This window comes from Tympanuchus pallidicinctus, unplaced genomic scaffold (genome assembly GCF_026119805.1).
Source record: "Tympanuchus pallidicinctus isolate F22 unplaced genomic scaffold, pur_lepc_1.0 scaffold1, whole genome shotgun sequence".
Taxonomy (NCBI): Eukaryota; Metazoa; Chordata; class Aves; order Galliformes; family Phasianidae; genus Tympanuchus; species Tympanuchus pallidicinctus.
In genome coordinates, this window is record NW_026294618.1 from 37519276 (window position 1) to 37544506 (window position 25231).

Consider the following 25231-nt stretch of genomic DNA (forward strand, 5'->3'; position numbering starts at 1 on the left):
CAATATCTGTTCATTACTCAAGAGCTGCACTTATTATATCAATTGTATGCTGTTGCAGTTTAAGATGGTTTGCATCTTCATGCCTTGAGCTAAAAACTGTTTGATCCCAGCTCATTGGTTTGCTAGAGATTGTGTGATCCTGCGAAGTTTAAAGACTTGCAAGATTTTGAATATGTAGACATTTTACAAAGTGCTCTGTGTGGCCTGCTGAGTGGTTTCCCACTGGTTGCATCAATTCACCATGCTAATCAGATGACAGCAGTAAGCAAGAGTAATTTAATTACTTTTAAAGACTGCTTTCTGCCTCTTGATATAGATAGGTGACTCCTAGTGTCTTTAAAAGAAGGCACTGATGTGAGCATAGGCCTGGAATCTCATTCTGTGCTACATCATTTTACTCTCCTGCTTAAATATTTGGCTGGAATTCCAAAGACCTATATGGTATTTTCAGCGTCTTTGTCTGCAGAAAAACTGCTTTGTCAGAATGCTCCATCAACATCCTTCTGACCTTATCTCCCAAATTCAAACATTTTCCAGTACTGGAGTATGCTCAGCATCCTGGAGGTGAACATCAAAAGATAATATTGTGCCATCCCACATGCAGACAAGACAAAACTACACCTGGAGATTTTGATCCTGAAGATCTATCAAATCAGAGTATTTACAGTAGTATTTGGTTGCTGAGCCGCTCTCCATCATATTTGAAAAGTCGTGATTGTCAGGTGAGGTCCCAGATGACTGGAGTAAGGGTCACGTCACTCCCATTTACAAGAAAGGGAGCAAGGAGGACCCCGGGAACTACAGGCCAGTGAGTCCCACCTCTGTGCCTGGGAAGATCATGGAACAGATCATCCTGGATGATATGCTTGATCACATGAGGAATGAGCATGTGATCCGAGACAGCCAGCACAGCTTCACCAAGGGAAGGTCATGCTTGACCAATCTGGTGGCCTATGATGGAGTGATGGCATCAGTGGACAGGGGAAAGGCAACTGATGTCATTTACCTGGACTTGAGCAAGGCCTTTGACATAGTCCCCCACAATATCCTTATCTCCAAATTGGAGGGATGTGGATTTGATGGGTGGACCACCAGATAGAAACTGGTTGAAAGGCCAGACAGAAGGTGGTCATCAATGGCTCTATGTGCAGGTGGAGGCCAGTAATGAGTGGTGTTCCCCAGGGGTCTGTCTTGGGACCGGTGCTCTTTAACATCTTTATCAATGACATCGATGGCGGAATCGAGTGCACCCTCAGCTAGTTGGCTGACAACATCAAGCTGAGCGGTGCAAGGGACACGGTAGAACGAAGGGATGCCATTCAGAGGGACCTCAACAGTCTTGAAAGGTGGGCCTGGGTGAACCTGGTGAGGTTCAACATGGCAAAGTGCAGAGTTTTGCACATGGGCCAGAGGAATCCCAGGCATCCATACAGACTGGAAGGAGCGGTCCTTGAGAGCAGCCCTGAGGAGAAGGACCAAGGGATCTTGATAGAACAAAACCTTAACATGAGCCAGCATGCTCTTCCAGCTCGGAAAGCAAATGGTATCCTGGGCTCCGTCAAAAGAGGGGTGGCCAGCAGGGACAGGGAGGTGATTGTTCCTCTCTACTCTGCTCTTGTGAGGCCCCATCTGGAGTACTGCGTACAGGTCTGGAGTCCCCAGTAAAAGAAAGACAGAGTTGTTGGAGAGAGTCCAGAGGAGAGCCATGAAGATGATCAGGAGACTGGAGCACCTCCCCTATGAAGACAGACTGAGGGAGCTGGGCTTGTTCAGCCTGGAGAAAAGAAGGCTGCGGGGTGACCTCATTGCAGCCTTTCAATACCTAAAGGGAGCCTACGAACAGGAGGGGACTCAACTCTTTGAAATGATTGATAACTGCGGGACAAGAGGAAATGGTTTTAAGTTGAGGGAGGGGAGATTTAGGTTGGACATCAGGGAGAAATTCTTTACAGAGAGAGTGGTGAGGTTGGATGGGGCCCTGGGCAGCCTGGTCTAGTATTAAATAGGGAGGTTGGTGGCCCTGCATGTGGCAGAGGGGTTGGAAATTCATGATCTTTGAGGTCCCTTCCAACCCTGGCCACTCTGTGATTCTGTGGTAGAGACACCACAGAACCCTGCACATGTTGCATGATTTCCACCTTCTAGAATTTCACAGTGCTGACAAAGGTGCATGCCACACTGTTACTATGATCCATATGGAAAAGTGGAGCTAGAATCTGCCCACACCATGCCGAACAGACAACCACATAAAAATACAGGCATGGCTTATACATCCCACTGTAAATTGTCTAGCAAAGCCTTTCCTTCTCTCAGCCTTGTGGTACAACCTGGATTTATTTATTAATTGTAAGGCTCTGAATGCTTTGACCATCACAAGCCAAGCAATTAGGTCATGTTTTTGAATAGTGACTTACAAGTAAAGACTTGGGGGAAAAAAGATATCATTGTCTAGTTGGTGAGATATCAATTTTACCTTGCAACTTCTATGGTAGGGATGTAATTCTTGACCATTCATAGACAATTATTCAAAGTTAAAAATGAAAATGGAATGGAAATCACATTATTCTTTCAGGATTTCCAGATTAATTGTATTTGATGACTGCTAGAAGCATTTCTAAGATATATACTGCCTACCTTAAAATATTTACCATAACTTGGACATACTGAAAACCACACCTTCTTGTTCCTCACCACTAGTAATAGCATATCTGTAGCTTTTTCACTCAAGCTTAAACCCATATCTTCTAATTTTAGGTTCCTAAATGAGGTAAAAGGTGTATACTTGAAGCCAACTAAATACACTATCACCATGGCTTATGTCAAGGTTTTTAGTAACTACAAGGCCTCAGGATTGGGGCTTGTCAGACTCTTAGGCAAGTTTTTTAGTTGGAGATTTTGGTTAACTTGTTTAGTCAAAACCAGAACATCCTAATGAGTAGGTATGTATTTTAGCCCTGCTCAACTTTGTGCTGCTAAACCTGCTTCTTCAATAACATTGATATATTTCCTGTAAGCAATATATACTGGCTATGGGTAATTATTGTGGTAGTTATTCTGTGTAGAAAGGACTACAGGTGATTCCAGAATAACACTGTGGTGCAGTGCAATGCAAAGATGCTAGCAAAAACCATCGAAATGTGAACATAAGCCCAGAGGCTTCAGAGTCATACACAACTTGCCCATTATCCATTACTGACGTTTAAAGAAGTACATCTTCTGGAATTAGGTGAAATTTGTTTTATGAGTCACAAAAAGAACAAGGAAACAAATGCCTGGTGTACGTAGTACATAACATCTAAAGTAAATTCAGAAGTTAACATTGAAGAACAAAGAAGAAAGAGCTAGTTGTTAGGAAATCAAACTAGACCCAGACTCACCCTTGGCAGTGGTGGAAGAAACTATGAGTATTACATTCCTCCTGTCAAAGGACTTGAGATGTTGAATATAGAAGTAATCCCCCCACGCCCAAGTGCACACCCTGACTGAAACCAATGACTTCTAAAGGTGAAAGGAGAGTGGAAATCAGAATATTCTGTGTATAGAACAGGTAATTTGGACTATGAATGACATATCACTGTAATTGATCTAATAATAATAACTTCGCAGGATTTTTACAAGATGATTAAAATTGAAATTAAACAATGGGGGTTTTTTGTTGTTGTTGTTGTTGTTTAGCACTTAAAATACATTATTTTTTACCCATTATAAGATTTTTATAATAATCAACTGCAAGATTGCAGTCAACCTAATTTCTCTCTCTCTAAATGAGTAATAAGGAAATTTTGCCTCCTAAAAGTCCCTTTCTATCGTTACTGATTGCAGATGAATCCTAAGTTGATCAGATTCCTACATTAGAGGACTTCATTTAGTGCCTAAATTAGTTGGAATGAATCTTCTCTCATTCTAATTTCCCATAAGCTTATAATACATCCTGATGGTCTGAGAAAGAGAATGCTTTATCATGTATTCATAGAATCATAGAATTATAAAATCACTAGGATTGGAAAAGACCTCTAAGATCATCTAGCCCAACTGTCCACCTAGCACCAAAATTGTGCACTAAACCATCTTCCTTATTACAACATCCACATGTTTCTTGGACACCTTCAGGGATGGTGATTCAACCACCTCCCTGGGCAGCCCATTCCAATGCCTGACCACTCCTTTGGAATAGAAGTTTTTTCCTAATACCCAGTCCAAACTTCCCCTAGAACAGCTTGAGACCATTCCCTCCAGTGTTAGCACGTCACCCAAGAGAAAAGGCCAACACCTACTTTGCCACAACCTCCTTTCAGGTAGTTGTAGAGGGCAATAAGGTCTCCTGAAAGCTTCTTCTTCTCCAGACTAAATTATCCCAATTTCCTCAGCCTCTCCTTATAAGGCTTGTGCTCCAGATCCCTCATCAGCTTCGCTGTCATTCTCTGGAGATGCTTCAATGCCTTGATGCCTTTCTCATAGTGAGGGGCCTAAAACTGAAGTACTTGAAGTACAGCCTCACCACAGCTGAGTACAGAGGGACAATCACTTCCCTGCTTCTGCTATTTCTGATACAGGCCAGGTATCCTAGGCCTTTTTAACCACCTAGGCACACACTTCTGGCTCATGCCACTACTCCTCCTTCCTTGCCTATCCCTTTTAAAGAGTTCATAGCCATCCATTGCAGCACTCCACTTGTGGGAATTGTCCTGCTGTGTTTCAATAATTTTAATAATATTTAATTTTAATAAATAATAATTTTAATAATAAAAAATAAAATAAAAAAATAATTTTAATAATTTTAATAATCTTTCTGCCTGATGCATGGTAGGGGGTCCACCACTACTTGGGACGTATCACCCTACTGTCTTTCACACAGGTACTGTAGGGAGTTACTCCACCAGTCTATCTCCTGCTCACACTCCCTGACATTTCTTAATCTCTCCATCTCCTCCCTGAGCTCTGCCACCATGTTCAGCAAATCACACACCTGCTCATACATCACACAGGTGGAATCCTTCTGTCCTTCACTAAAAGTAACAGGCTCAGGCACTCTCTACAGCCAGATATCTGAACAGCCACATTCTTGGGCAGGCACTACATCTGAGACACCCCATTTTTTTTTGGAAGGAAGTTTATGCCTAGTTGAGACCATGGCTGGATTTGTATTCTGGTAGGCAGTCGATACATGTGCCAGTCTCCCCACTGGGGAGGGATAGTCTGCCCCCCCACTGGGCCCTCCCTGCTCAAATGCTCTGCACAAACTCAATTCCTGACTATCTAAATTGCAAGAAAAAGGCCTTAGCACCAATGTATAATGTAATACACCTGATCATTTATTCTCCAGATAGCTGACCACACTGAGGTGACCTATTGGTTCAAAGCAACAGTGTGGATAATGTCAACTAAAGCAAGTTCATTCATTTACTTCCAAAATGTTGTGTCTTCATTGTGCTGTAAGACAACACAGATTTTGCAGATTACAGAAAGAATTTGAAGCTAAAGAGAAAAGAGTGGATAGGGATGAGTACAAGAGATGCAGGTATGAGAGTTCCTGACCACATTAAGTGGGTGATGAGGGGAATAATGAATGATATAAAGTGTCTGGGGAAAAAAAAGCAACAACAGAGGTTAATGAGTGAAAGGAAAGTAAGAAGAAAGAAATTTTGGAAATATTCAACACAAGATATAGGAAAATTTATAAATGTGCTGAATATTCGCATCTGCAAGCTAAGTATACTTGAGGTGTGTACTGGGTATAGAACCGTAGCAATCACAGTATTCTGAAAACAAAGCCACCAAGGGCCATGTTTTTAAACATTTCAGGCACCAAAAAATTCAAAAATCATTCCTATGAGGATTTGCAAAAGAGCCAGAAGATAATACTATTTTATGTCATGGGGCTATCAGGAAGATACAGGCTATCAGGAAGATACACTGAGCTAAACGCTTTGGAACATTACAAAACAAAGATGAGAAATATATTCAAACATCTAAAGTGTTGATTATATGTACATTCATCCCACGCTGCAGTGTCTGGATAACGTAAACAAAATGCCATTCAGGCTACAGCTAATCAGAAGAATCGGGTATGTAAAGACAATTTTGAGGGGAAAGAGCTGTTCTTTTCTATCATTTTTAGGAATGTATGGTTGCAATCAATCAATCAATTAATTAATTAAGTATAAAGACATCCTTAAGAAGTTCTTCCAAGTATCTGAGCCAAAAATTGACTTTAGTACCACCACAAGACAGAACCATCATGAGACCTACTGTCCCAATTCACAATTTATGTAGTAACTCAAAAAGAAGTTTAAAAGGCAACTTGATTATGATCTCTAAGGACCTGGAAGATTTCTCATATGTGGGACACTTAGTCTGACAGACGATAGCATAACAAGATTCAGTTCTGGATAAGGTGGATGTAGAAGAATATGAAATAGGTGGAAGAAAAAAAAATATATCCATGGGGGTAGTTTATCATTGTTGCAGCCTACCAAGAGAAGTGGCAAATTTATCACAAACATAAGTCTTTAATACTTCGTTGGCTGCCTTTCCAAAAGGTAGGATACAAACAACAGCTAGATAGCAAAAGGGAAGAATTCTTTCCCACAGAGGAACTATTACTGAATCATACTGTCTGTCCTTGATATGCAGGCATCAGACTGCATAGTCAATGTCGTCTCATCCAGGCTAAGATTACATGGCTGCCTTTCATGATTGGCACATGCCATAAGGTATACAGCATTCATTTACTGAACATGCGGCAAATATCTTTGGGGTATTATAGTGAGCCTTTTTTCCCTGGGAAAATTAATGATAAGTGATTATTATGTATCATTTTTATAATACTGTATATCTGCATTGCTGCCTAATGAATATAAATTAAAACACTGGCCTGGATTTCTACTCTATCATAAATCAAATAATAAACAGATCAAAGAAGAAGAAAAGAGCAAACTGCAATTACAGAGTGAAAATTGTTTACATTCTGGAATGTGCAATGGCATTTCTGGTTTTTGCTTTTTTTGTCATTTGCTTGCATTTGTTTTCAGTGTCATCATTTCAAAATGAATGAAGGTTTCAGATGTTTCAGAGACTATAATCCTCACCAAGAGTAATACGGAGGATAAGACTGTATTTTCTAACTTTCTTCCAGCATTAAACATAAAGAAAAGAATATCTAAATAAATGTCATAAATTTTGAAGAAGTTGTATTCCTTTATATCAATCATGAATTCATATCCTGACTTGCATGTTTCTACAACTCAGTGCAGCTAAAAAGTCTTGACAGAGAACAAGACACTTTCCCTTAGACCTGCAGTCTGAGAAATTTGAGCCAATCACGAGCCATTGTAGCTGAGACAACTTTGTAGCAACTTTAAAAGGGGGAAGTTACATTTATTGTGCTAGCCTCCTAGAAACACTTGTGTTTCTAAATAAATTAATTATTTTTTTTTTAAAAAATCACATATTCCCAGATTTTCACTGGAGAAAATCTCAGGGAGGAATTTAGAATTTATATGGATTCAGACAGTAGTATCTAGATCCTGATTTATTTGTAATAGTTTATATAAAAATATACCTAATATTTAATTAGGTATTTAGAAGGAATATGGTAGGACCTGATCTTGCCATTTGTTATTCATGTTGCAAATAGTCCTGCCACAATCACACGATTCAAATTAATTAGAGACAGTATGTGCATATACAATATTGTTCAAGTATAGAGGAGCCAACAAACTGCAGTACTACAGTCAGTGCAGTGCAGTTGGAGCTGACACATTAGCCATACAGGTGGACCGTGACTGTTCTCCCATATACTGTAAAATGTAAGAACAAAAAGATGGTCTGTGAGTTCAAAAAACTTACGATTCTTCCAGACAAAAGAATGAAGTCAGGAATGCTATAAAGGAGGTCAGAACAAAGATGTAGGTCTATGATTAATCATTAGCAGCTGTAATGGTTAGTGAATAAAAACACTCAGAGAGAACAGGATTAACTCTCACAAGGGTAAAAAGAGTGTTAAAGCTTAGTATGTCCCTTAAAAGATACTGTATAAAAGGTTACCGTGGAGTTGAATGCTTTGCTCGTCTCCATTAGTTCATGATACCATGTCTCAAATAGAAAACTTTCATTTTTTTCAATGCCTAAACTTTGCACACACACACTGGACTCTAACACAAAATGGGAACAAGTCAATTCCCCTTGGTGTTAACAGTGAAAATTACCAGACACTTTGAGTTCTCAGGTATTTTTTTCCAAGTATGCGCTTAGCATTTCCAGTATTCTGCTGTCTGTGTCAATCTGAAATTAATCTGTGTCTACATTGCAGACTTCTGCTGGCATAGCTTTGTGAGCAGCTGCTATGGCAATGTCTTGGTTCCTGTTACAAACTCACATGCATTAAAAACAAAAACAAACAAACAAAAAATTGTCTATTTGTTTACCTGTTTAGCTTCCTTGACTTGGAAGTAATCAGCTTTCACAAGATAAGCTGTATCCTTACTAGGAAAGAATTGCTGCTATGGCACAGCAGTACAGGAATACTTCTAAATCACTTCTACTAAAGACATGGTTCTTGGCAAACAACTCTGTTGATACATGGAATAGACTGAAGTCTTCAGAGTAGTTGTATTGACTTGATAGAACTAGCCAACGTTAAAAGAAATTGGTGCATTCTTTGTTTCCAAAGTCAGCAGATTTAATACTGAAAGAAACAAATCTGTTAGTGTTCATACTAGTATACCACTGCTGGAATATATATGAAATATCAACGTTGTAATACTGGCACACAAGACAGGAGGCAAGGAAGGAGAAATCCATAATTAGATTTTTCTCAGTACATCCATCTTCATTTATCCAGGAGGCTAAAGTCATTATTATTTACTCAAAAATCTCCTTGGAGAGTAGAATTGTGAAGATTTACTGCATGAGAATCTGTAAGTATACTGAAGTTCCCTAGTTCAATTATTTGTCTTGTCTACATTTGATTAAAATATGGAGAAAATTATACCAGCACCTATATGTTTGGCTTCTGATGATATTTTCCCTTTCCTAAATCTGTCCTTTAATTCAGAAGGCGTAAGTAAGTTTCATTTCTCCCTTCTTATTTTGTATCTTTTTTCGCCAACTGACATAAAGTTACATGTGATGTTCTTTGTTTTTGGTACCAGAAGACCTTCAAATCTGTTAAAAAAAAAACAAAACTGTGATGGTATACCGAGTCAAAATTAGAGAAGCTGTATATTTCAAAGCCATCCTTTGACTTCAGTGGAGATCAGGGCCTGGGTGCAGAAAGCTTCCTTGTAGAAAGTGGTAACCGAGAACAGTTTGGGTTCTTGAGTTAAGCCGTTGCAGTGTCCTTGGCCTGTAAAAGCAATAAACTTTTTAGAATCAATCCTATAAGCCATAGTGCAAAGGCTTCTAATCTTAAATTGTAAATCTGAATGTCCCGTGTAATATCAAACTGCTGCTTAACAAAAGTCTTAATAAAAATGGCACTATGCGCACACACACACCACTCTCCAATTTACAATAGATTATTTAATATCAATTAAACTTCTTTTTTTTTCTTAATAAATCATACTAAACAAAGAAAATATTCTGTCAATAAATCAAAGTACTTCATTTTGCTGTCTCCAAAATGAAGGCATTAATACCTGCTTAAGTGTGGTTCAGGCTGGAAACTTATACTACAGCTTGGTGCATTAAACATTCCACCAACCAACCAACCAAACAAACAAAAAACACCCAAAAAACAAAACAAAACAAAACAAAAAATCTAAGACCACACAGTTCTTTCTGAGATTCAACTATCGGTAGAATTTCATGTTATTTTTATCTCAGTCATACCTAAAACCTCAGCCTGGTTTTAAGTATGGTGCCTCATTGCACAATGCAGTCCCTTGTCTAGATCCAAGATCCTTCTCCTCATCCCACAGCCACATAATGGACCACTGCACTCACTGAGGTTAGTAAGGTTCATTGCACAGCTCTGGATGCTGGCATCAGTCAAAACAGTTGTAGAATTGGGGCCAAATTTAAGGCAAATCATAAATAATGGTCCTCATGAGCAGTAAAGCAAAGGATGATAGATTTTTTGAATGATGCAGTTAACCCCAATGCCAACAATCAATTACAAATAGGAAAATGCACTCAGGACTCTCATGGGCGTGGGTTCTGGGCCATACAAAGTGAAATGTAGACAGAAAAGGCAGCCCTGCCCCAAACAGTGGTAGGATCAACTTCGTACAGATACATACAATACATGTTCTTGTACTGCATATGTGTTTTTAGTAGGACTTTGGATGTTTGTTGATGGATGTTCTTTAAAAACATGTCTCAAATAATTATTCAGACCGTATTAAGTGAAAAATAAACTCTTTTTCTTTTTTCCCCTCATAATTTTGATAAACATCTACATTTGGGCTTAGGGAGCTGTCTGGGAAAGGGATTGTTTGGGTTTGTTTTATTTTTGAGCATTTTATGCTTCTTTGGATCTTTAAAATATTCTACTTAAAACATTACATCTGTATCTGCTTTTTTAAATTTTATTTTAAAATTTCTCTTAATATCCACATTTTTTCCCTTACAGTGAATTAAAACTTTTTCAAACTATGCTCTCTGAAAATAATTTTGAATCTTGAGAAAACACCATAGATGCATTTCTAGACAAGGTAGCAAGCTCAGCAGCCATGTTTTGCACAGGCAACTTACAACCTTGTATCTAGGAATAAACCAGCTAACAACAGTGACATTGAAAAGTAAGGGTTAATGTTTGTGTTCTGTTTAAACAAAATGCTGATATGATACGAAACAAGCAAACAAACAAAAATCTTACCAAATCCTTGTTTGGAAATATACAGGAATATATGAACTATATGCAGAAAGAACATGTAAGTATCTGCAAGAATCTGAACACAGCTCTGGAACTTTTTGAAGAACTGACACTTTTCAAAAAAAAAAAATTCACCTTGGTGGAAAAAAAAAATAAAAAAATAAAAAATTCTGTGTGTATGCATATCCTCACACTGGTGCAGACTGAATTTGGAGTCATAGCTAGTGAAGATCTGAAGTCATTCACCCGAGACCTCCATGGTTCATTTCCTATTCTGAATCTCAGAGAAAAAGTCTCCACCCTCATTCTCCCATTTCTCAAGAATTGCCCTAACCACCAGGCTCCTGTTACACTACTGCAGCCATTCACCTCTAGCTACACAGCAAAAAAAAGGGACAAAAAGCCACAATAAAACCCAGTTATACTAAAGACTGCATTAAGTATACTTAATGCCTGTATTAGCTATACTAAAAAATATTAACCCAGTATCTGTGAGATTACCACTAGATAAGCTTTAGATAAGCTTTTGTTCAAAAGTGTCATTGCATATACAGAGCCCAAATGTTACTCTTTTTCCAGTTTCCCTCCCCTTTTCTGACTCTTCCATTGCTGTCACTTCCTAGAGCCCTTACTAGACAAGGCACAAAGGTGAAGAAGGGGAGACAGTCAGTACAAGGGAAATAAGAAAAACCTGCAAGCCAAAGGTGCTCAAATCTAATCCCAAAACTGAGACCAAAGAAGAGAAAAACTCTGAAACATTAATTTGTTGGTAACTTACTTCTGAGCAGCAATGAAGCACTGAGTTCCACACTTGTGGGCTTCACAAACATCCAAATTTGGACCTAAGACTTTCACAGTACCCCTTTTCCTCTCTCCTTGCCCACTGTGCCTGACGATTGCAGGGTTTGGTCTGAGCCTATGGAGAGCAATCCAGCTGGGAGATGAAATCTGCCTGCCATTATGTATTTCTGTCAGATAGAGGAGAGCAGAAACATATCTCCATGTTTCTCTCAACAGTTTTGCGAGGAAGATGCACATTTTGGTAAATAGCCTTTTCCCTGGGATTTCTTACTACCTCTAAAGAATAGCAGCATTCAGAAATACCTTCATGCTGACAGTGAGTTCGCGGTGTTTTGAAGCAACTCCCACTATGGTTACAGATGTAATTGCACTGTCTTCAGAGCACTCTGGGCCAGGCCTCTCCTCAGAATCCACCTGTTAGAGGCACAGACCTCATTTCTCAGTGACTGAAGCCCGTACAGCAAATCAGCACTTTGAAATGTGAAGCTGCGTGGAAATCCACCCAATCTTTCTCTTTCCTGGTCTCACAGGCGGGAGCTGCTGATAACTGCACAGTACAGGGCAGGGTGGGAGAACACCATAAGTTAATAACCTACAAGCAATTCGGAGACATTTCAGACAGAGGCTGACACTGGGGAATTGGATATCTGCACTGAACATCCATTGAGTTGTGTTGGAGGGCTGATGAGAGGAGCACCGATGAGCTTCTGAAAGCACTGCCTGACAGGTAAGGCTACAATGCACTCTGATGGGAAGTGCCATGTCTTCACCGCCGCTTTGTCTTTTCCCTGGACATCCTCACAGCAGTGTATCAACATTATATAATGCAGGGAGAGTTCAGCGCGGGGATAAGGAGTTGATAGCCAGCTCTTGGTGTGTATGTTTATGTGACAGACGTGATTTACCGTTCTCCCATTTACATGATGCACTCGGAGCTGTTGTTTCATTTATTTTTTCTGTCACAATAATTATACTTGAACCTAAATAAACATGTGGAAAGTCCTCTAGGTTGCAGGAGCAGCCTTGAAAGCCTGTTTTTAAAAACTCCTCCAGCGTGAGGTTTGTTTCCCACACAGTTAGTGATTACTGCTCTATGTTCTCCTCCTATTTACCGCCTTTTTCTCCTAACACAGCACGGTTCTGCTTTCTCCTGCCGGGTGGGAAAAAGGAAACGAGCGCGACGAGCAAGCCCTGGGATTGCTTTTCCCATCGGGATCGAGGGGAGCCGAGAACCCTCTGCCCTTCACAGGGGCCGTTTGCCCTTCCCGGGGGGCTTCGTTGGGGCGCGCCGGAGGGGCAGCAGCGCGCCCGCGGCCCCTGGGGTCTCCTGAGCCATCCTGCGGCGGAGAGGGGGTATCCGCAGAGACGGCAGCTGCCGGCCGGGGAGCAGAGGGACGGAGGGGAAAGGAATGTGGGATTGAGAAGAAAGAGACGGGGGGAAGAGGGATAACGGGCGGAGGAATGAAGGGACGAGAGAGGGAGGGATGGAAAGATGGAGGGAGGGAGGGATTCGGGATGGAGGCACGAGAGACGGAGGGATGAGAAAATGAAGGCTGAGGACCGAAGGTCTGAGGGACGACGGGCTGCGGGAGCGTGCGCCCTCCTCCCCAAGCTGCTCCCTCTCCGCTGCGCGCCCCCGCGCCGCTCTACGCCTCCCCCCGCTTCGCCGCCGCGCGTGCCCGAGCCCGGGGCTGCCTCTCCGTCGCATCCTCCTCCTCCTCCGGCGGCGGCGGCGGCAGCGCCGGGGATGGGCAGCGAGAGCGCGCCCAGGAGCAGCCCGGGCCCCGCCGCTCCCCTCTGCTCCCGCGCCCGCTGCTGCTCCTGCCCCGCCGCCCCCCGAGCCCCGGGGGCAGCGCCGCCGCCGCGCTACCCGCAGCCCCCGCCTCGGACCGGTGAGTCACGGGGCCCTGTGCCCCCCCGCCCCCAAAAACACCTGCCGTGCCTCCCCCTTCGCCGCTTCGTCTCCCATCCCGGAGCGGCCCCGGGAACGCTGACGGGGACGCGGTGTGGAGGGGGGCAGTGTGCTTCGCCTGCTCCAACCAACCGTGGAGGGTCCTGGCCCGGGTTTGAGCCCTCCCCGCGGGGGCAGGAGGTACGCAGGGCAGCGAGAGTGGCCCCGGGGCTGCGCGGGGGCGGCGGGGGAGGGGGCTGCCCCACGGTGCCCTGCCTTGCCCCGCTGCCCATTCCCACGGGGCTATCTCGCGCACACAGACAACCCGACATCCCTCAGTGCCCGGGTCTGGAGCCCCCCCGTAGCCCGAACCCCCGTGCCCGGATGGCTCGGGGTAGCGTGCAGCGTCTTAACTTTATCAAGGGACGTTTTAAGGTGGTCTGGGGGGAGATGGGCCAACGCAGCGCAGCTGGATGCTGACCGAAGCCGCAGCCCGTGATCGGGGAATGGTCCCGCACCCCCCCCCCCCCCCCCCGAGGTTGCGCGGGGGCACCGGATCGCGGGGCAGCTGCGGCTCTGTGCAGCCCGGAGCGGCCCCCGGGAAGAGCGAGGCAGAACTCGGCGCCCGGGTGGACTTCTCTCCCTCTCCTCCAACAAACGAATAAATAGATGAAGGCAGAGAGATTGTAGGGTGGGAGGGGGAAGAAGTCTGTGCTTGTTTTCCTTTCGCTGCCCAGAGCAGAGAATGCGAATGTTGAGGATGCTGTGACTGAAAAGTGATTTCTGGTTTTCTGTGTCATGATGCACAAGGCTGGTTGTAGGGAGTGTAGTTACTATCTGTATCCCAATAGTTCTCTGCCGAAAGGGTTGTTATGGCAGCAGAGCTTCCCCATTCTTTTATTCAGCATCTCTGGCTCAGAGTAATGTTAAAGACCTGGAAACTGCCTTGAAGAAAAAAAAGAAAAAAGAGCAACCTCTCACCTCTTTGCCAAATAGCCAGCAAGTATGAATACAAGATTTGCAGTAAATCTTTACTCCTTTCTCCAGAAGCTGGTGCTGTGATAGCACTTCAGACTGAAGGAGTCTCTGGGGGGAAAACATCTTTTTAAAAAAATTATTTTTATGTAAGGGGGAAGGGAAGAGGACGGAGAGGCACAATTCCTGCATTCTGTTACATTTTGTTGAAGTTTTCTAATGGTTTTTCAGATTATCTTTTTCAAGTGTTTCAATTACAGTTTGTGGGTTTTTTTTTTTTGTTTTTTTTTTTTTTTTTTTTTGTCATAGAATTCTTTCTCAGTTACAGAGGACTCCTTACTCCTGCACTGCTCTGGGTAAAGTAATTCTGCATACAAGAAGCAGAGGAAGACTTGTATTTCAGTACATGCAGCTTTTCTCTATAGTTTACAGGATGGTGCGTTTTTGTTTCACAAAACAGAAAGGAATCTGTGTGAGACTCATCAGAAAGCTTTCATCACACCTTAAATGCCGCAGCTGGTGGCAGTCTGAAACAACAAGACTTAGAGGTTATTATGGAAATAAGTTCTTCTGACACTGGTCATGATCTGCCCATCCCCTGTCAGACCACAAAGAGTTGTAAGGGAAATTTCTGCTTAATTCAGTATATTCCAGAAACAGTGGTTAAACAATGATTAAGATTAGGACAGATGCTAAAAGCACATGAAATTCTCAGAGGGCTGTATTATCTTGCAGTTCTTTATTCTGCAGCTGTATTGGTGTCATTTGATGTCTTCAGCTGGATTTTGGTTGTGTAGAGGTTGAACAGTGATGAAGGGCAGCAAGACTTCAACCTGGAAGCTCTTGCATCTTTATTTCCAGCAGAATATTTTTGCAGGCTGATACTGATGCTGCAGAATGAAATGTAATCAAATGGTGGTATCTTGTTTCCAGTTGTACATTTTTGCTTGTAGTGAGAAAGCAACACAAATCTGGAACTGCTCAGTCAAGAGTAAAAAAACAAACAAACAAACAAAAAAGTAAATGCTGTTCTGTAAGATTCATTGTGTTCAGTGCTGAACTCAGTGTGGAAACAGACAAGGTGCAGGTTAAATAAGTGAACTAAAACAACAGAGTGTATGTGATTTGTAACTAATTTTCATTGCTTGTAGTGAATATAGGCAATCTTGTAATATTCATATTATAATAGAGACACTATACAAGGGAAATGAAGCACATCAGTGCATATTTTTAATGACAAACTGAACTCTTGAATAAAACTCAGAAATTCCCAAGGGACTGCAACTACATTTCTTGTTAGAACCGTGGTCGTGATTCTGATCTCAGTCAAATCAGTAGGAGATTCTCCTCAGACATTGCTGTGAGCTGAATCAAAGACATTTTGGTTAACCATTTTGAAGGAATCAGGATGCGAAAAGATCATTTGTATTTTCCCCCATTGCCATAGCTGGAAGCATTTATTTTATATCTGGTATGGAATATTCCAAGATCTACCTGCACTCAAGCCCATAGTTCATACCTGTTCAGACAGCTCAGCTGAAATAATTACTGTGAGAAACAATAATGTATGTATAGCTACGAGCTCTTTTACTGGGCTCTACTATTTAAATGATAGCCATGTTTCCTGTCAAAAGGGCTCAACTTTGATATTTCCATATCTGATACCAGTAAAATTTTACCTTAGGTTGTGTTGGGGATCCATGATCCTTGAGGTCTCTTCCAATCCAGGCCATTCTGTGATTCCATGATTCTGCTAAATAGAATGTTTCTTAAAATAGCATTATTTGTTTCATGGTTCTGATTTTAAGAGGGCTAGCTGATTTTAATCAACATGAAGAGCAGATGTTTCCAACTTTAGTGATTAAAAAATAAGTTTAGTGATTTAAAAATAAACTTAAATTGTAATGGAGAAAAAACAAATTTGGTCTCTCTAGAAAGGGATACACCTGAAATTATTTGATACAAATGAACCAACAACTTGCACTTGTTTAACATTGAACAGAGGTAAAGCGGAGCAAAACCAAAAGCTGGAGTACCATCATAGGAAAATACATAATGTAAACCCCGGAAGACTGTTGCAAATATTGCCCCAAAAGTTCCTACTTTTGACTTGAGGACTGAGAGTCCAATGGAGAAGGTCCCACTGACTTCAGTAAGCACACATACCTGCAGCGTGTTGTTGAAGAAGGGGTGGGAAAAGGTACTCTGATGTGGTAAATCATAAAGCTGCTAAAACATATGGAGAATGCATGGTTTTCTTCATTTAGAAGCAAGTTTTGGCTCCACAGAAGCTGATTTGGAATTTTGCCATTGATCTCACTGGGGCCAAAATGTCATCCAGAGAATTATGTTTCAAATGACTTTTGAAATACGTTGTGTGTTATATTTAATCTGGTTTTAATTTGTGTGATATTCTATTAAAATGAGGTTACCTTTGCCAAGCTTGAGTTATTAATTAGTTATTAGTGATCATTTTCCCTTTCCTTTTCAATTTTTTAAATGTCAGTTTTTCAGAAATGGCAAGAAATACAAAATAGTCTTCTTGTAAGAGTGCACTCATAAGCTGAATAATTCAAAACCTGTGCTGTCATTGTGCAATCAAATTTTTAATATGATGCTGTCAGAGTCATAAAATAAGAAAATCAAATGTGACATCATAGAACATAGTGTATATAGCTGACATGACATCTGGATGTTTTAATTTCCCCACTTTAAATTTAGTGGTTAATGAAGACAGACTCTTCTTTCTTTCCTCTGAGGAAGTCCCTAACACAGCATGCTAAATGTTCAGAAAAATGATGTGTATATTTTCTTAAGAAGAAAAATCCCTCACGTAAAGGAAACGAATTAACAGAGGAGACAGTTTTAAAGCCTTCCCTGGGAAACACAGAACTGAGATAATTTATAGCTGGAGAGGAAAACTATTGTCATTTATGTTTTCTACAATATAGTAGGTATGCTCTTGAGAAAGGACAACTTATTAACTGTTTCTGACTAGGTATGTACCTCTGCATAAACGTGAGATTGATGCACTCAAGCTGCTCAAAAGAACCCATCAATTTCTGTGATGGTGGGTGGTGGTGTGGTCTTTTTTTTTTTTTTTTTTTTTTTGTACTGGCTTTCCCCTACATCAAGAGCATTTCTTGCTAATAAAAAGGTGCCAGACAGGCAGAAATGGAACATGAAGCTCTGCGTGTGCCCTACATTTGTGGAACAGAAAGAGCAGCAATGCCACTGTCCCCACACTGTGGTGCTGCATCAGCCCTGCTTTGCTGAATGGGGACCAATGCTTGATACTGCTCTAAGCAGTCAGTCTGTTAAGGAAACTTGCCTGGAAATGGATCACAAGTGGGGTTTTATTTGTTAGTCTCAGCCTCTGCCATCCCCAAAGAAACCAGCTCTGATTGTGAGCCTGCTTTAGCAGAGGGTTTGGACTAGATCATCTCCAGAGGTCTCTTCCAAACTCTATGATTCTGTAATTATGTGTCACCATGGGTCCTGGCCAGATCCTTTGAGGAGCTCAGCTCCTCATTGCTGGAGCTTTGAAAGCTCTGATTGCATTCCAAGATCCTATAAGAAATGGAGTGAAATAACCACACACTGTGTTCATCTCACACAGCCACAAACTAGCTTTCAAATCGCAATGATTTTCCATCACAACTGCATGTTGTCTGTGTTTGAAACAGTGAACTTGAGGTGAAAGGCTCCAAAAATGTGATTACCACTCCCCGAGACATTTGGTCCTTCAGGAATATCTTACTGAAAGTACGTATTTCTATTGCACAAACTGGAGCAGACACGAACGAATCAAATAACACTTTTATTTTTTTTCCCCACACTATTTCTTCTAATTATGTGGAGAAACTGTTAGTGTTGTCAGATATTTGGTTCTGGAATACATATCTAATCCATGAACAAATAGCCTCATAATTGTTCATAATTGTATTTCTTTACCGCATAATGCTACATTTTGATCTGTCAGTAGACAGTGATTTAACCTGACCAAATTAGTACATTCCAATACTAATGCTTTTCTTCCTTCTCGATTTCTACCACTTAAAAGCTAAAAATCCTAAACAAATAACAAAGAAAAAACTATTGTTGCAATACTACAGTGTAAACCTACTGTGTAAGTAAAGCTACTGAACTTAAAAGAACTCTCACCAACTGAACACTGAAGATATACTTTTGTATATCTCAGTGATAATCCAGTTGGTCAAGGCTCTATTGTCTTTCTTCAGATGTCTTCTTCCTTCTAGTTTATCCTGGACAGCAGCTACAGCAGTTTCAAACTGAGAAAATGTATTAGAACTGAACGTGCAGGAAAGCCTGCTTTCCTATTTCAGTGTTAGAAGAGAAGTGAAAGGCAGAGATATACACAGTTTAAACTTTGAAGGACACAGCAATGTAAAACATATACTTCAAAGCTGTTTTTTTTTATTATCAAATGAGTATTGATTTTTATTTAAATGCAGAATATATTTTAAAATTTTGTATTTATCTAGGATCTTTATTATTCTTTTGTTTACCTAGTTAAAAAATCCAGCAAATATTTTCTGCATTGTATTTGTATATTGACTTCTAACTCAAAGCATCTAAATAATATTAAAACATTATGCATCATTTGTTATACTAAAGTGCACGAATTGAAAACTGGAACAAATAACAGACAGACTTCTTTTTGATTGGCAAAAAATGGCATCAGATTTTCTACAGAGCTTGTAGAAATTGCTGGCTGATGTTCTTTAATGGTTAGGTGGGTGATGCTCAAATATTCTTCAAGAAAATAACTAAAAATCATAATGTAGTCCAAGATTAATTGCAATTGTTTAATACATGGTGTTGAACTATAAGTAAAGCTGATGATTTAAACTACTATGATTGAAATCTATCTATCCTTAGGATAAAGTAATCACTAAGAATTGTTTACTTTTTTGTCTTTGCATTTCCACACATTTCCTTCTGCAGCTTTTTTTACCCATTTTTTTCACCCCAGATGGAGCCACTGGGTAGGACTTCAAGATATTTTAAAATAGCTTCTAAGTAATTAAGCAATCTTATCTCTCTGTATTTTCAAAGGCTTTCTTATGAGTCACCACAGCTTAGGAAGTCAGGTACCAACTGCATACTCAGAGCAGACTTCTAACCAAGGACAGATGGATGCAGGTGGCACGTAGACCTTGCCAGACACCATAGGGTGAAGGAAGCTTAAAAGGTGTCAAAGCCAGTTCTCTCTACTTATCAGGATGATACTCCAGAGCTTTTTGAAATTACAAAATTTGTGTCCTTTTGAAATGAATTAGAACTCCTCAAGAAAGTCTTTTCCCCAAGTTGTTTCAGATAGACTGAAATGTTTAAGTTGGACTTTTAAAATATTGTAATATACGTCCCAAAAAACTGTAAACTATCTGAATATTTTCTCTATTTGATTTTCCTTCAAAGCAAGACTAGCAAAATTAGTTCAATTTCATGGAGCACTGTGATATCAGTGAAAATGTATATTCCAATGTAATAAGATTTCAGACAATTTTCTTCAGTGGCTTTAATTACAGAGTAAGAAAGACCTTCTTTAAAACTGAGGCTAAGAAAATGAAGGAATCAATCCTGAAATGATTTGTGTGTATGACAAGTTCTGTGAATGTGTATATTCCCATAAATTGGCTGATTGTGTATGTCATGTTACTCTTGCGATAAGCACTTGAACTTTGTAAGAATTAAGTCCTCACTACTCTTTGGCAAAGCAGTGAAAGTGTTGCCTTAGTGGAAAAGAGTTATGGAAAATCATAAAGTTTTGGAACTGAACATTTGAAATAGGAAATACTTTATGGTTACTAGCACTGAATTTTGCATTTAAATGGAATGGGAGAACATCCAACTACACTTAGAAAGCATTTAAGTTATTATTATTGCTTATATCGTTATGTTTGGAATAAAATTTATCAGCTAAATAGCCAAGGCTATCAACCTAGGCTATCCTGATTTTACAGTCTATTTAAACTGGCAATACAAGATTTTCACAACTAACTGCTTAAGACTATTATTCAGCAGCTCTAAATACCCATAGTTTAAAGGCCAACATTTAAGTTAACAAAGTAAACTTGCTCTGACACAAATGCTAATTGATTTCTTGCAAACTATCAGAGTTTTTATACAACACTATTTAGCTAAATATAGAAAGAAAATGTGATAATATCCCGCAAATGCCATTTTGGAGCATAAGAATCATGCTAATTCTAAAAGTTGAAACAATTAGGAGAGTTTTCATGACTGTCCCAAACATCTGCCTCAACCACCTACACTAAGAGACAACTGATGTCCTACATGAGATATGAGCACTTGGATTAGGGTTGCAAGCAAGGAGCTCAGGCAAGGAACCAAGCTTCACTTCCTAGAGATCTCCAAGCCTCCCCCCACAGTTGCTCACTGGCCACCACAGCTGCACAGCGTTCAGCGAAGCTTTCTAGGGAACACAAAATAGCATTTTAAATATTTTGGCAGTTGGAGTCTTATAACTAGATAAAGCATATTTTCTTCAGGCCTTATTGAATCAGAAATACCGTAGCCAGCAGGAGCAGGGAGATGGTCATCTCTCTACTCAGCAATGGCGAGGCCGCACCTCAAGCACTGTGTTCAGTTTTGGGCCCCTCACTTCAAGACATCGAGGCCCTGGCATGTGTCCAGTGAGGAGCAATGAAAGTGTGAGGGCTCTGATGTGCAAGTCTTAGGCGGAGCAGCTGAGGGAGCTGGGATTGTTTAGTCTGGGGAAGAGAAAGCTCAGGGGAGAGCTTATCACTCTCTACAATTGCATGAGAAAAGGTTGTAGCAAGGCGGATTCAGTTTCTTCTTCCAGATAACAATTATAGGATGACAAATGGTGGCTTTAAGTTGCACCAGGGGAGGTTCAGGTTGGGTGTTAGGAAATATTTCTTCCCAGAAAGAGTGGTGAGACATTGGCACAGGCTGCCCAGGGAGGTGGAAGAGTCACTGTCCCTGGAGGTTTACTAGAACATGTAGATGTGGCAATGAGGGACATGGTAAGTGGGCATGGTCGGGGTGGATCCATGGTTGTACTGGAAGATCTTTCCCAACCTTATGGATTCTATGGTTTTATAAGTTTTCTCTACAAAGATATCCCGTGGTAGGGTAGGCAAGTGCAAGCAGCTGACAGTATTCATATTGCTAAACCACTTACAGCAAACTAAAATACTGACAACAACAACTGTGTTTGGCTTTTAGTTCAATCCACCCAAAAGCAGTTAAGGCCTTGCATAACAAGTGATGCTAATGGTCAGTGGGAAGGCATTCCAAACTGACTGCACATTGGAGCTAAGAACAGCAGCTCTGCTATGAAATTCAAGGCTGGGAGTTTTTGTGCAATTGATAATACTCACCATAAGACTGGGAGTAATTTAATTTTATGCAGTCGATGAAACAAATAAGAAAATGGTTTGCATATGTGTGCATAAACTACAGTATAAATAATTCATGTTCAAATCAGTAAACAGAACAAAGTAATTGTCTGAAACCTGTGAGTTACATCAGTGGATAAGCAAATAAAATACCAGCAGTCATAGTTTTTTCATACTAAAATATATGTTATCAAAACACCCACCTTAGAATACCAACTGCACGTGGGAGACTACTTGTTATTAAAGTAAGTTGCTTTACTTCACAACATCTTGATACTTTCAAATAGGCCTAAATTTTATTTTTTAAGCATATATATATATGCTTATATAGAAATATATACATATATATTCACATACACATACATGCCTTCATGCATACATGCATACATACATTCATATATACATGAATGCTCCTATTTCAACTAGTCCACAATGGCAGCTGAGGATTCTAGGCATCCTACTTTTAAAAATCCTCTTTTGTAAAAATTAGCTTTTTAATTTTTCTTAATAAAATAATTTCCTGTGTTTGATTTATTGATTTATTCATTTTCTTAACTTTCTTGGAATGGCCTATTTGTAATTCTTTTCACTCTCACCACTATGCAGATAATTTTTGTTCCTTTCACTGCATTGTTACAGAATAAGTCATTTTGATGTTTGTGCCCTATTTTTGTAAGTGGCTAATGCAGTGTAATGGGTATGGATTATCTGTAGTTTTCAGGTAAGTAGAAGAAATTGCCCTAGAATTTTGCTTCTGTGAAGGTCAGAAACGGAAAGATAGGAGTGCAAGCCATTACATTCTCAGTCCCCAGCTCCAGCCATGCCTCTTTCTCCCATACAAAATTGTTTTTGCACAGATTTTCCCAAAAAACTAGAGGATACTTCTGATGCTGTGAAGGGAAAATAGTATGTGATAATTACAGGCTACTTCAGCAGCAATAGGAAATGGCAGTATACACTTGAGAGAATAGTCAGTGATCAGTCTAGATGATAAGCTGCCTATTGATGTGTATATATTTTTTAAGGTTTCTACAAATTATTGTTTCAAAGTAGTATTTTCTCCTGCTTCACTGCCACCTTCCAGTTTTCCCTCCCATTCTGTTTCCTTTTCTTCCTACTTTTGTATCCTTTACACCTCAAATTCATTTTATTCAGCTGAGCATTTCCATCTTTTCCTTTGTATGGTTTCTCAAATTGTCACTTCATAATACAAAATCCATTTTATTTGCTTCAGGGCAAAAAAAAAAAAAAAAAAGGAGGGAACCTGAACTTTTCTGTAATAATTATGTGTGATGATTGAGGGCAAAATCAACGCAGAAAGTTGTAACTAAATACATTAAATGTTTTTGGCAGCAAAAACATGACTTGGATGCATTTGTCTGTATTAGCAATTCAGCACAGCAGGATCAGACCAGTAGATCAAAGCAGTTAGTACTGAGGTCTCTATATTTAAAGTATGTGATCAATGTGTTTTGCCACGGACTAGATTTAGTTAGGTGTCTTGGACCAAATGTTATTACTTTTCATCTAGTCTGAGGCTTCTCAAAAGACTAAATTTGCTCAGGTCTTTTTGTTCCCTCTGCAGGACAGAGTACATTTGGTACAGACTGTAAGCAGAGCTTCCTATTTAATTTCCTTCAAAAAACATGTAGTTTGCACACTCCAAAACTGCTTTGAAAGCAAACCAATACATGATAATGCATTACAGAACCACATTACTTCTCCCAGTCAAATGGCAGTGTAGGCTCCTATTCTCTGAATAGCACTCTCTACCATCACTGTACGCTGGGGTTACCTATTTCTACTTAAGTTTTTATTCTTAGAACTCTATTTATCTAGGTCCCAAGAAGCTCCTTAAGTCTTCTGAAGACTGAACAAATTCAAGGATTTGAGTTAATCTTTCATCGTGCCATCATATGGTTTATGTGCTATAACCAGGAAACTATTCCTTGAGCAATAGCTTCAGATGCTAGGCTAATAAGTCATTCACTCTTTTGTGTGGGCAAATAAATATTTATTTTTTAAACATTCTAATCATGTAGAGGCATGGTGTGGCAAATGTTTTATCTCAGAATGGGAGGTGCAGGTTGCAGTGTCACAGCCAGAATAGGCAGTTGGCAGAAATGAACCCAGGCTGCTGAAATTTTGGATAAGAAATTGGATCGTGGTGTTATTTGAGGCTGAACGACCAATGCATCTCTACTCTCTATTTTAAAAGAAAAGTATTGTTCCACTTATTTTTGTCTTCCATTCAATTTCTAAAATGAAAAAAAAATAAATTTACTTTGCTAGCAGAATCTGAATCTTAATTTGATGGATGCACATTCTTAAAACTCTAAGCAGAATGCTTGACTTCTGACTTGGTGGAATTTAAAACAAGCTTTGTGACGTGTATTCCTTTCTGTATCAAACTGCCTGCTCGATGTCCTGACTTCAACATAGATCTCTACTCTGTGTGCAGGGTACCCACAACCTAGCCAGTTCCACCTGACCTCCTGGGGAATAATGTACCACTTAAACAGGGAATGCTTTATGTGATATGGCAACAGGATACCAAAAATGAAATAATGAATTACTCTGCCTTTTAGTACCCAGCCATTTTTTCTTGGATGCTGCCATCAAACATTGCAATGTCTAACTGTCAGGTGCTGTATTTGTAAAGACTCATTTCTTTTACCTGAGATGGATTTCCCATGCAAAGCATAGGGGATGTAAGTGGAATCCAGAAAGGATGAGAAACTGAACAAGGGAATAACTAGAAGGAAATTCAGTGGGCCAGTAATACACATACAACCTACGCCTTATAAGCACCTACTTTCAGCACAAGGCAAATACCTGCCATTTCTTGAAAGTAAGCTCATAATCTAGATCTATATTTTTTTCAAAATAATTAGAACATGATGCTAATTGATATCTAAATATCTAGTAATTGCAGGACTTACCATTTGGGTAGAGAACATTTAACAAGCTCTGCACAACTTCTGAACTGGAAAAAAAAACAACCTCAGAAGCGCTTTCAGGTCAAAAATGTGCTTTAACTACTGACTGAATGATTATTGCTGTATGAAGCAAGTGACTTTCTCCTTTTGAAATGTTGCCAATTTGTATAATTGATTAAAGAGCTAATGGAGGAGGAATTCAAACTTGACCCGCTTTTTTCATAGAAGAGGGGGCTGTGGAGTTAATTGCTTGCTATTTGGCCAAATAAATATTTAAAAGCACACTGAACAGTTCCAAGAGGGGAAAATGAAAAAGTTGTCTTGCCAGATAACAAGTACTTTCTGCTAACAAGTACTTTCTGCTTACTGGGATCCTCTAGAGAGGTGAACTGTTTCAAAT